Raw genomic sequence first — 12,170 nt, 5'->3', positions numbered from 1 at the left:
CATAACTTAGAATAGAACCTAGTACACTATAAGTAATTAATAAATATTTGTTGAACGAGTAAAAGAAAAAGTAGGATAGAATTTATTTATTCCAATTCTTCATTTAAGAAATGCAAATTCAAAACACTGAAAAGCTTACTTACTCAAAAACCTTTACTGAATCAAGGAGTCAGAAACAAAACACAAAACAGATCTTCTCACTCCTGATTCAGTGATCTTTTCACTTGACCATAATTCTTCAAAAACATCTTTTCAATGTATAAATCAGACTAATTGATCATATTTAGTCATCCAAAAAAATCTTTATTTTCTACTTCCACATAAATTATCTAACAACTCATTTCATTTAATATTTCTCTCTCTCTCTCTCTCTCTCTCTCTCTCTCTCTCTCTCTCTCTCTCTCTCTCTCTCTCTCGAGCTTTCTCTCCCTGTGTGTGTGTGTGTGTGTGTGTGTGCGAGTGTGAGAGAGAGAGAGTGAGAGTGTGTGTGTGTGAGAGAGAGTGTGTGTGTGTTAGGCAAACTTTAAAGATTATTTTTAAAAGTTGTTCCAAGTCCACATACTTAAATATATCGGGTCTAGTAATAATTAATGTCATTTTTAAACATTCGTTTAAAATCTTGCTTGGCGTTGACTTGTATTGACATAACCTTCAAACACATGGTATCTACAGAATGTGTGAAGTGCAATTAACAAGTTTTGCTTGAAAAAGTTTGTGTTTGGTTTGGGTTTTGTTGCAAAACTAGGGCTAAGAAGATGGCGGATGAAGAGCACATTCGGCACTGCATGCTTTACGAGTTCCAATTAGGAAGAAAAGCAAGTGAGGCTGCAAAAAACATCTGTAGTGCTCTTGGTTAAGATGCACTTAGCGCCAGAAAATGCCAGCGTTGGTATGAGAAATTTCGCGAGGGAAATTTTTCGTTAGATGACAAGAGTGGTCGAGGCCGTGTGTCCAATTTTGATCAAGAAGCTCTTCAAGCTCTTTTGGTGCAAAATGCTCAAATTACCCAACAAGAGCTTGCGACAACTTGAAATTGTTCACAAAAAACAATTTCCAATCAATTGCGTGCACTTGGCAAAGTCCAAAAGTTTGGAAAATGGGTTCCTCATGAGTTGACAGACAACAACCGCAATCAGAGAGTCACAATTTGCAGTTCGCTCCTCTCTCGTCAAAACCATTTGCCGTTTTTAGAGCAAATCATTACCGGAGATGAAAAATGGGTGCTATATGTTAATTTGAAAAGGCGGCCTCAATGGTTGGACAAAAATGAGGCTCCGCAGCCCATGCCAAAACCTGACTTGCATGCAAAAAAAGTGATGTTGTGTGTTTGGTGGAATTTTAAAGGAATTCTTCATTATGAACTTTTACCATCTAACCAAACCATTACAAGTGCAGTGTATAGTGCCCAATTGGAAAGGTTAGCCCAAGCTTTAAGAGAAAAAGAACCCGCGCTGATTAATCGGAAGGGCGTAATTCTTCACCACGATAACGCACGACCGCATACTGCAAGAATCACTGCTGAAAAACTGCACCAGTTGGAATGGAAAGTTCTCCCTCAACCTGCATATTCTCCTGATATTGCCCCTTCCGATTACCATTTGTTTCGTTCTTTGCAAAACTTTCTTCTTGGAAAAAAATTTAATAATGAAGAATGCCTCAAAAATGCATTGACTGAATTTTTTGCATCAAAATCACAAGAATTTTACAACAGAGGGATTAAAATGCTTCCTGAGCATTGGGCACAAGTAGTAGAAAACAACGGCAACTATATTGTTGATTAAATTTTGTTGTATTGTTTAAATAAATTCGATTTAAAAAAGTATTAGAAAACGACATTAATTATTACTAGACCTAATACAAAGATTTACTCAATGATCTCCAACGAACTAGGCAAGCATGATTTTCATCTTATGTAAAACATGGCACTTTTTGCTAATATTGCAGTTCTTAAACTCGTTGACCTCAAGATATCTTAAAAATTATGAAACCATAAAAATTATACAGTTCCTCGTTTCCTCAAAAAGTTAAAAATGGAACCCCATTTGACCCAGTAATCCCACTTCTAGGAATATATCCCAAGAAACCAGAAATACCCATTAGGAAGAATACCCCTTTGTTCATAGCAGCATAATTTATAATAGTTAAGATATGGAAACAGCCTAAGTGCCCATCAGCAGATGAGTGGATTAAAAAACTGTGGTACAGCCAAAAACCGGTTTGGCTCAGTGGATAGAGCATTGGCCTATGGACTGAAAGGTTCGATTCTGGTCAAGGGCATGTACCTTGGTTGTGGCCACATCCCCAGTAGGGGGTATGCAAGAGGCAGCTGATCGATGATTCTCTCTCATCGATGTTTCTAACTCTATCCCTCTCTCTTCCTCTTTGTAAAAAATCAATAAAATATAATAAAAAAAAATACCTGTGGTACATCTACACAATGGAATACTACACTGCTATAAAAAAGAAGGAACTTAAATCATTTGCAACAGCATGCATGGAAGTGGAGAGCATTATACTAAGCGAAATAAGCCAGTTGGAGAAAGATAAATATCACATGATCTCACTCATATGTGGTATATAATGATCAACATAAACTAATAAATAAAAACAGATCCAGAGACAAGGTAGCACTGAACAGACCTTCCAACTTCGAGAGAAGGCAAAAGAGGGGGGTGATGGTTAGAAATCAACCAAGGGACTTGTATGCATGCATATTAGCATAAGCAGTGGACCCAGACCCTGGGGTGGTGGGGGCTTGCCCTCAGGGGTGGGAGTGGCTGGAGGTGGGGAGGGTCAATCTGAGAAAAAGGAGACATGTTGAAAAGGAAAATGGGGGGGAGGGGTGGCTTCCAACCTAGTTCAGTATCTGGATAAAACGGTAATCTTACTTCCTCACTCTGACTGGGTGGGCGGAGCTGCAGAGCGTAACCCCAGGGCCCTGCCACAGCCGACATGGAAGAAGAAAAAGATAAAGATAAAAATTATGAACAACAAATACATATCTATCAACAAGTGGATCTAAAAATCAAGTGAATAAAAAATCTGATGAACAGAATAAACTGGTGAATATAATAGAATCAGGGGCATAGAAAGGGAGTGGACTGACAATTCTAGGGGGGAAAAGGGTGGGAAGAGACTGGACAAAAATCATATACCTATGGATGAGGACAGTGGGGGGGGTCAGGGTAGAGGGTGCGGTGGGAACTGGGTGGAGGGGAGCTATGGGGGGGGAAGAGGAACAACTGTAATAATCTGAACAATATTTATTTAAAAATAAAATAAAATAAAATAATATCTTAGTATTATTATAAAAGTATTGTGATTTCAAGAACACCCTGAAACCACTGCCCTAAGTTACTCTGGCTTAAATATTGACTTTTTATTACAGATTTCTTTAACTTTTTAAAAGAAACGTAAAACTTGATATTTTGCAATTCCCAGGGTGGTGGTGGTGGTTGTTGTTGTTTTTAAAGAAATATTTACAGAGCAGTCTCCTTATGGCTAGATACCTGCAGATCTTTTCATTTAAACCCTCAACAATATTCTTGGAATATTCTTTTTCAACACATACCAGTAACACTCTGAGGGATTAAATGATCTGCTCCAGATCATACTGGTGGTCACTAGTAGAGCTGAGACTCGAATCCGGGCCTTTTGTCACTAAGGCCATCACTTTTAAACTTCTTTTTTACTGACCACTCATGTAAATGGGAAACCAGGTGGAAAGAGAGGCAATTAATGAATGGCAATGGAGTGTTAGTGTCAATGTGGGCTATTTGTGGCTTATACATTTTGGCTAACAAGTCCAGGATTTCTCTTGAGTTACTTCCAATCAACTAGAGGTGCCATCTAGTAAACGTAATAGGACTTCTGTGTAAAGTATAGCCTTAAAATTTATATTCACCCTTTAACCTCTATTGCTCTAGCAGCTGTAATCTAGGTGCTTTGAAAATCAGATGAGAGAAAAATCTCCCTAATCTTTTCCTCAAATAAAGACTGACACACATAAATTATTAAAAGCCAGCATTTGGGGTAGCACTGCCACATGTCAGGAATAGCGCTAAGCATTTTATAAGTAGTGGTAATTAATCAGTTTTGGGACTCCTTAGCTCTGAATTCCTGTCTTTTTTTTTGTCTTTTTTTTTTTTGTCTTTTTTTTAATATATTTATTGGTTTTTTACAGAGAGAAAGGGAGGGATAGAGAGTTAGAAACATCTATGAGAAACATCAATCAGCTGCCTCCTGCACACCCCCCTAATGGGGATGTGCCTGCAACCAAGGTACATGACCCTGACCTGAATCAAACCTGGGACCTTTGAGTCCACAGGCTGATGCTCTATCCACTGAGCCAAACTGGTTTTGGCTGAACTCCTGTCTTTTACCTTGAGAATTCCCAGCTTCCGAAGTCTTCATGGTGAAGGAAGGCCTCCTCACAGAAGGGCTCAGCCCCCTCACAAAGGCTAATTTAACCCCATTTCTCGAATGTCTCCAATCTCAAATAATTTGGTTCTCAACCAAGTTGTTCACAGGAAAAATATCTGGGTTATCAACCAAAACTTCAGTTTTCAATCTGACAACCCTTTTATGTTGATATCTCAGGTGACAAAAATCATCTCTCAGGCAACAAACAAAGGAGATGATGCTTTTGCTGCTGGCAGAAATCAAGGATTAGCACAATTTAAAAACATAGAGAGGCCATTAAGAGTGCAAATGTTGCTAAGGAAGTGAAAGTGCTCAAAAACAACCATCACAGGCAAATGAACAGGTAGAAAAACTTGTGGATTGGATAAAGGAAAAGCAGTTAACTAGTGATAGTATCTGCAAGGCAATTATATATTTTTTTTAAAAATCTTCAGTTTAAGGCTAGTATGGTGTGGTTTCATAAATTTAAGAAGTGTTTATTTCTAGATTAAACAGTAAATGTGTTTATTTCTAGATTAAACATGTACTATATATTAAAATGTTAAAACAGGGAATCTTTTGGAGGTCTGAAACATTAATTCAATTTACATTATTTCTAATAGGGGGAAATGATTCAGTTTTAGAACAAATCACTTCTTGAACAGCCTTTCTGAACGACTTAGTTCGAAAACCGAAGGTCCTTGATAGTTTAATGGTAATCTTCTTTCCCAAGTTCCCTACTGCAGGGCACAGCTACAAGACCCATAATCACTGGCCTGACATTTTGGAGGAGCTAGTGATATAAAGAATCAGGACACTGCATAAGTATTTGAAGGAGCAGGAGTGCAACGGTCAGCTTCAAAGGCAGCAGCAAGAGCAGTGCGGATGACAGCCCCAGAGCACTCAGCAGGAATGCCACAGTCCCCTCCACACTACTTCCCTGTCATGACCACGACTTTAATTCAGAGCCGTATAAACTGAGTCCAGTTCTCCAGCTCTCCGAGCGAGTCAGAGATTTCTTATATCCGCTCCAAATCCTTTTCTGCTTAAGCCCGTCAGACCTAGATTCTGGGGTTTATCACTAAGAGCACTCAGCAATGCATGGTGTTTTGTCTCATTTTCATGGCAGTCATCTGAGATCAGTGCTATCATTAATTCCACTTTATAGATAAGGCCAAGGGGCTTAGAGAGGTCACCTTGCCTCGTGTCCAAAGCTCATTAAGTGGTCATTATCCATGAGGTAATAAAAACCAGAACAAACGGTACTCATAATCTAATGATCCCTATGATTTTCCCCAATGGCCTCCTAACTTTATTTTTTAATATTAACGACCAGAACATGGGCACACCGAGGGAACTCTAGGGCCCGTCCCACAAGCCTGTGCTCCTTCATTCCAGCTGCAAAGAGGAGAACTAGGCAGGGTTCAAGGGGATGTTCTTGCTCTAATGACTCAGCAAAACAGCCTGGGGCTGCTCTGCTCTTCCTGCACCAGAAAGGCCTTCTTGTTCCCTGCTGTCCTTTTCCTGAGACTCTCCTATCACAACCATTAGATACATAAGAATTGAGTGTGTGTCAGAGAAAAAAAAGGGGGGGAATCACATGAAGGAAAATAAAGGATGAAATAAAAAGTCTACCTGTCCCTGCTTTCAGAGTATCAGGCTGCTAAGCCTTTTTTCAGAATAAGAAATTTTTCATATTATATTTCTATCATTATTCAAATTCTTAAACACACACACACACACACAATAAAAAGGAAATGTTCCTTTCTATTTGCCATAGCAAAGTCCCTGGGGTTCGGAGGAAAGAGATGAGGAGTCACTGAGAGAGAGAAACAAATTACTTTTATTTAAATTAACTATATTGTAACTGGTCAGATCCATGTATAAAATAAAATATCCCAAAATATTTTTTTAATATATTTTATTTATTTTGTACAGAGAGGAAGGGAGAGAGAGAGAGAGTTAGAAACATCGATGAGAGAGAGTCATCGATCAGCTGCCTCTTGCACACCCCCTACTGGGGATATGCCCGTAACCAAGGTACATGCCCTTTACCGGAATCGAACCTGGGTCCCTTCAGTCCCCAAGCCGACGCTCTATCCATTGAGCCAAACCGGTCTTGGCCCAAAGTATTTTATTAAGCATTTTCTAAATTAATACAGTTGAAAAAACAAACAGGTAGGAGTCACCTCTGAAATATGAATTAAGGGTACATGCCCTAACCAGTTTGGCTCAGTGGATGGAACATCAGCCTGTGGACTCAAGGGTTCCAGGTTCAATTCCAGTCAAGGGCATGTACCTTGGTTTCGGGCACATCCCCAGTAGGGAGTATGCAGGAGGCAGCTGATGGATGTTTCTCTCTCACTGATGTTTCTGGCTCTCTATCCCTTGCCCTTCCTCTTTGTAAAAAAATCAATAATATATATATATATATATTTTTAAAGAGTACAAGTAATGACAAACTCCACAAACACCAGTCTTTGTCTTTTTGTCATATATTAGACTGTATTAGAGGCCCAATGCACGAAATTCGCACAAGAGTAGGCCTTCCTTCCCCCAGCTGTCCGCACTGGCTTCCCTCTGGCACCCGGGACCCAGGCTTCCCTCACAGCTCCGGTTTCACCTGGAAGGACATTTGGTCTAATTAGCATATTATGCTTTTATCATTATAGATAGTCTCCTACTCACTTCTTATAAGCAATCTTATGGGCTTATAACACAAGAAGATTTCCACTCCTTTTTTTTTTTTTTTTTAATGTCTTTTACTGATTTTAGAGAGAAAGGAAAGGAAAAGGGAGAGAGAAACATCAATGAGCTGCCTTCTACTTGTTCCCTTCTAGGGATTGAGCCCGCAACCTGAGTCTGTGCCCTGATTGAGAACGAACAAGCCAGGGCTCTGCTCCTACCATTTCTAACAATAGGAAAGTGAAGCTTCCAAAATCATGCATTACCAACCAATCCAGTATTTTTTGAGCATCTAACGTATGTCATTCATGGTGCTATGCACTAGTAGAAAGATCTATAAAAAAGTGAACAATTTGGAGATATAACCATTACTACCAATTAACATAGAGCTGTAAGGAATTTAAATCCAAAACAAGTAATTTTTTATTATAATTTCCCAGTAAAAAGTATCTCACTATCAACCAGGAACCCACCTGACAATACTGTGTAGGAAAAAGCCTGCTACAGATAAAGTAATGAACAATAGCACAAAAACTATTAAAGGACCAGTATGAGCACAGTTCAGGAGTTTTAGAAGAAGACAATTCTAAGAATAGCTTTCTCCAAAGGTTGTACAGTAACCTTTAGACTCAATACCCAGATTCGGCAATAATGTGTTAAAGAATAAAATATTAGTAGAAATATGATAGTTGAAAATAACTCCTATAAAATTTGAAGTTCATATTATTATGAGTATGTTAATTTAAATGGAAATAAACTTTCCATTTTCGGGGGGGGGGGGGATAGTATTCAAAGAATATCGAGTACCACATCTTAATGAAGAGTTAATGAGGTTTCATTGTTTCTTATAGTACTAGACAATCTTTCCTTTTTGTATCAAGGGATGCTTTTCAGGAGTCAACAATGACTAGAAGAATGGCCTTTCTTTGCAACTGCTGCCTCATGGCAACTATCACCAGCAACTATCACAGTATGAACTTCCTGAACTCACTTCTGACAGCACTGTGTGTGACCAGACCATAGGTGGATATCTGAATTTGGGTTGCCCCCCCCCTTTTTTTTTTAATTGAAAATGAGACTCCGCATTTATACAGAAAAAAAACAACTCACATTTGTAGAGCACAGGCTAAAACCCACAATGTGTTTTCACATGCATCACCTTATTTGATCTTCACAATAATCACACAGGCTGCAATGATAACATTTAGAAATGAGGAAAACTAGAAATCAGAAGAGGTAAAGTACTCAGATCACATGAAGGAAGATAAAGGATGAGGTGCCTCAAATTCTCAGTGAATCCTGACTTCATGTATCATACAAACTTCCAATCCTCATCTGAGATTATAGTGACCTAATCTCGTATACCTCTGACTTGCCAGACATATGGTATTCAACAAATAAAGATTAGTCGCTACTTTAAATTTCTTTTTCTAAATATTACCTTCTTAATTCATCTAAGCTGGAGGTAAAATTTTCCTCACATAGTTATCAATTCCACCACTTTTGACGATGCAAATTTTAAAAAACAGAGCTAAGAATTTTTAAACTTAAGTTCCATTTATTTTGCCAATTGGTAACACCATTATATGGTTCAAACCATAAAAGATACCAAAAAAGCTAACAAGTTAAGCCCTGGCCGGTGTGGCACAAAAAGGTCATGCCCAGGTTGTGGGCTCAAACCCCAGGGGGAAGCGTGAGGAGGAAGTCAATCAATGTTTTACTCTCACATCCCTGTTTCTCTCTCTCCCCCTTCCTCTCTTTCTAAAAATCAATTTTAAAATATTTATTTTAAAAAGCTGATGAGTTAAGAAACTACTTACAACTCCCTCCTCCATCCCAACTTCCCCATTCCATTCCTGTAAGTCAGTATCACGTTTCTTGTAAAGCTCTGAAGACAATCTTCCCTGGAGTTCTGTGTTCCCGTACAATCTAAACCTGAACATGAAAACTGGTATCTCACAAAGATGGACAATGATTCCTTTTCACATTATAGTTATCACATGATCTCACTTATATATGGAATCTAATGGACAAAATAAACTGACAAACAAAATAGATCCAGAGGCATGGAAGCATGCAACAGACTGTTGAAACTCAGAGGGAAGGGAAGGAGAGAGGTTAACCAAAAAATGTATATGCATATATGCATAATCCAAGGACACAGACAATAGTACAGTAAAGGCTTGTGGAGAGGGTGGGTGAGAGTGGCGTGGAAAGGGTCAATGGGAGGGAAAAGGGGGACATTTGTAATACTTTCAACAATAAAGATTTTTTAAAAAATTATTTTAAAGCTAACAAAAATAAGTAAGTAAATAAAGTTATTTGTCTCCTTATCTCTGGAGTCATTCAAAGTATAATAAAACCTTTCTTATCTTCCCCGGAGACATAGTTAAGGGTTCAGACCTTCCACTGCTGCCTCACTAGAGAATCTGTTTACGTCCCAGAAAAAAAGAAAAAATAGTCTGTCTCCCCAGAGTAAATGTGCCAGCTCCTGTCAATACATAATCTCTGAGTTCTTTTTCTCCCAAGTTTGCCATAAGTACAGGTGTAAGCCTATCGCTCTCATCCTTTTTGCTCTGTGTAGAACTGGAAATGGGGATCTAGTATACCATGTTACCCTGGCCCCTGGCTATGTAGTCTGATTTCTGATTTGTCTGGTGTTTCTTGCAAGTATCTATGCAGATTGGGTAACATCTGAGACCCTTCAGAGTGTTGGACTTACCCCTTTCTTACATACATGATACTCTGCTATACTCTAAACACTTGATTTAGTCACTTACTGTATTCTGAAAAATCAATGTGACAAAATTTTAATAGACCAGTTAGTCAATACATTTTAATCAATATTTTAGGAATATTTAAATAAACTATAAAAAATTGCCCATGATGATCCAATAAATTCCTTAAAAATTTAGTGTAAAAATTACCTTAAGTTTATACTTATTTTTCTGTTATCAGAGTTTACTAACTCAATTTTTCTCCAATTGCATTTTTATATAGTCTGAGAATAAGAAATTATCTTAAACCTTGATCTTTCCAGTTGACAAAGAAGCAAATTTCAAGTATATTTGTGGATCACTGGTCTCAATTAAAGCATTCTATCAATACATAAAGAACAAATTTAAGTAGCAAGGCAAGTAAAGCAGCATGTTCTAAATGTAAACTTTCAGTTCATATACAAGTGTTCCGAAAAATATAAATAAAAATGAGGCTATTGCCTCTTTGGAATTCTACTTGACATTTATCCCACCCTCCACCTTAAGTTTCTTCTTCTCCTAAGTGTTGGTATTGACCTAGAACCCTGGATGGCCTATATGTTAACAACTCTTAGGTCTGTACTTCCCAGGGGCTCAAGTTTCTATAACTTAAGACTCAGTTATGATGGGCATTTGCCTTGTTAAATTAGATTATCTTCTGAAAATCTGCTCTTCCTGCATACTCAGATGGTGATCAGATTAGACTTACCATAGAGTGAGGTGGGGGAAAAAGAGATCAGGGAATAAGTTTGTAGTTTTGCTGATTATTACCAAATTAACTATCACCACATCCCACTGACTTCACCTCCTAAGCATTAGAAAGAAAGTCTCTTTGCTCTCTCTAATCCACCGCTCAAGATGGTACAAAGGCCACACAAAGGTTTCTCCATGTTCCTGGACCCGCATGAAGCTGTCACATTCTCTAGAAAGAGCACTCCGGTACCAATTTAATCACATCACCTGCCTTCCGGCAGCCCTCTGTTGAACAGTCAAGTGTTGCTCAATTAGGACAGCAAGCCAAGCTAAAAGTAACAATCCAGCATTTATTCACTTACTGCGACAGTGCAAGCAAGAGGCAGACAGAGGCACCAGCTCCAGAACGCTTCATTCCCTTCCCTGCCATGCAACAGCCCCAAGTGAGGGGCAGGTGCTCAAAGCTCAGATGCACGCTATCATCACAGCTCCTGCCTTCTGTTTGGAATGGTGGGTTGGGGTGAATGAAAGAAGGAAGGGCTAGAAGTAGGAAGGGACTGCGTCAAAGCATACCTAAGAGGCTCTTAGAAGTACCTGGGAGGTGCCTCAGTTAAGGTCTCTGATAATGAAGCCTGGAATGGAGACAACAGGGCTAGAAATGTAGGTGTACACAAGAGCATGTTTGGCCTAAGGGACTGACTGGGAAGGAGGAGGGGCCTGAGTCCTTGACCTCAATTTTCTCTAGAAAACTGCAATGCACTGGCTGTGCACCAAGTCTGGTGTGGATGGTACACCTTCCCCCTATGAGGCCTGCCAGGCAAAGCCTTGTAATTGCCTATGGTTGGGTCTGAAAGATGGCACAAGGATTTTGAGGTGGAGCTGGACTCCTCACCCTTCAGTGTCCTTCCAGAAGCCTAAACTTCTTCACAGGGTAAACAAAAATCCCTTCATCTGACCGAGCTGGGCCTACTTCTCTGCCCTCATCTGCTGCTTAACATTTAATACTCTAGTAAAACCTACGCTTTCCAAACTATTCTCACCTCCATGCCTCTGCTCACACAGTTCCCACTATTCCCCCACCTTCCGTTTCTTCACCAAGCAAACTCCTTATGCTTTCGGACTCCTCCCCAGTGCCTCTTCCTTCAGGGAGGCTTCTTAGTAAATAGTCACCCTCATTCTAAACAAAACTATTCCCTACCCTGTGGGTCCGTAAGCCCCTATGCACACATACTTCTATTTCATGTACCACATGATATTTTGTTTATATCTCTCTCTACAACAAAATACTAAACTCCTAGAGCAGTGGTTCTCACCACCTTTCTAATGCTGCAACCCTTTAATACAATTCCTCATGTTGGGGTGACCCCCAACCATAAAACTGTTTTCGTTGCTACTTCATAACTGTGATTTTGCTACTGTTAATGAAGCGTAATATAAATATCTATGTTTTCTGGTGGTCTTAGGCTCTACAGCAGCGGTTCTCAACCTGTGGGTTGAGACCTAGAGAACAAAAGCCGCACCCTCAAAAAAAAAAAAAAAACAAACAAAAAAAAAAACCCGAAACCGGTTTGGCTCAGTGGATAGAGCATCGGTCTGTGGACTGAAAGGTCGCAGGTTCAATTCTGGCCAAAAACA

General features: G+C 39.3%; 1 protein-coding gene across 4 annotated transcripts in view; it reads right to left on the bottom strand.

Moving 5' to 3' along the window:
• Nucleotides 1-12,170, bottom strand: part of TXNDC16 (thioredoxin domain containing 16) — an 80,373-nt gene that overhangs the window by 50,329 nt on the left and 17,874 nt on the right. The window lies entirely within an intron of this gene.

Source organism: Pipistrellus kuhlii, unplaced genomic scaffold, assembly GCF_014108245.1.
Source record: "Pipistrellus kuhlii isolate mPipKuh1 unplaced genomic scaffold, mPipKuh1.p scaffold_m20_p_1, whole genome shotgun sequence".
NCBI classification, from domain to species: domain Eukaryota; kingdom Metazoa; phylum Chordata; class Mammalia; order Chiroptera; family Vespertilionidae; genus Pipistrellus; species Pipistrellus kuhlii.
Note: the sequence above shows the minus strand (reverse complement) of the source record. Positions and strands in the feature narration are given on the sequence as shown.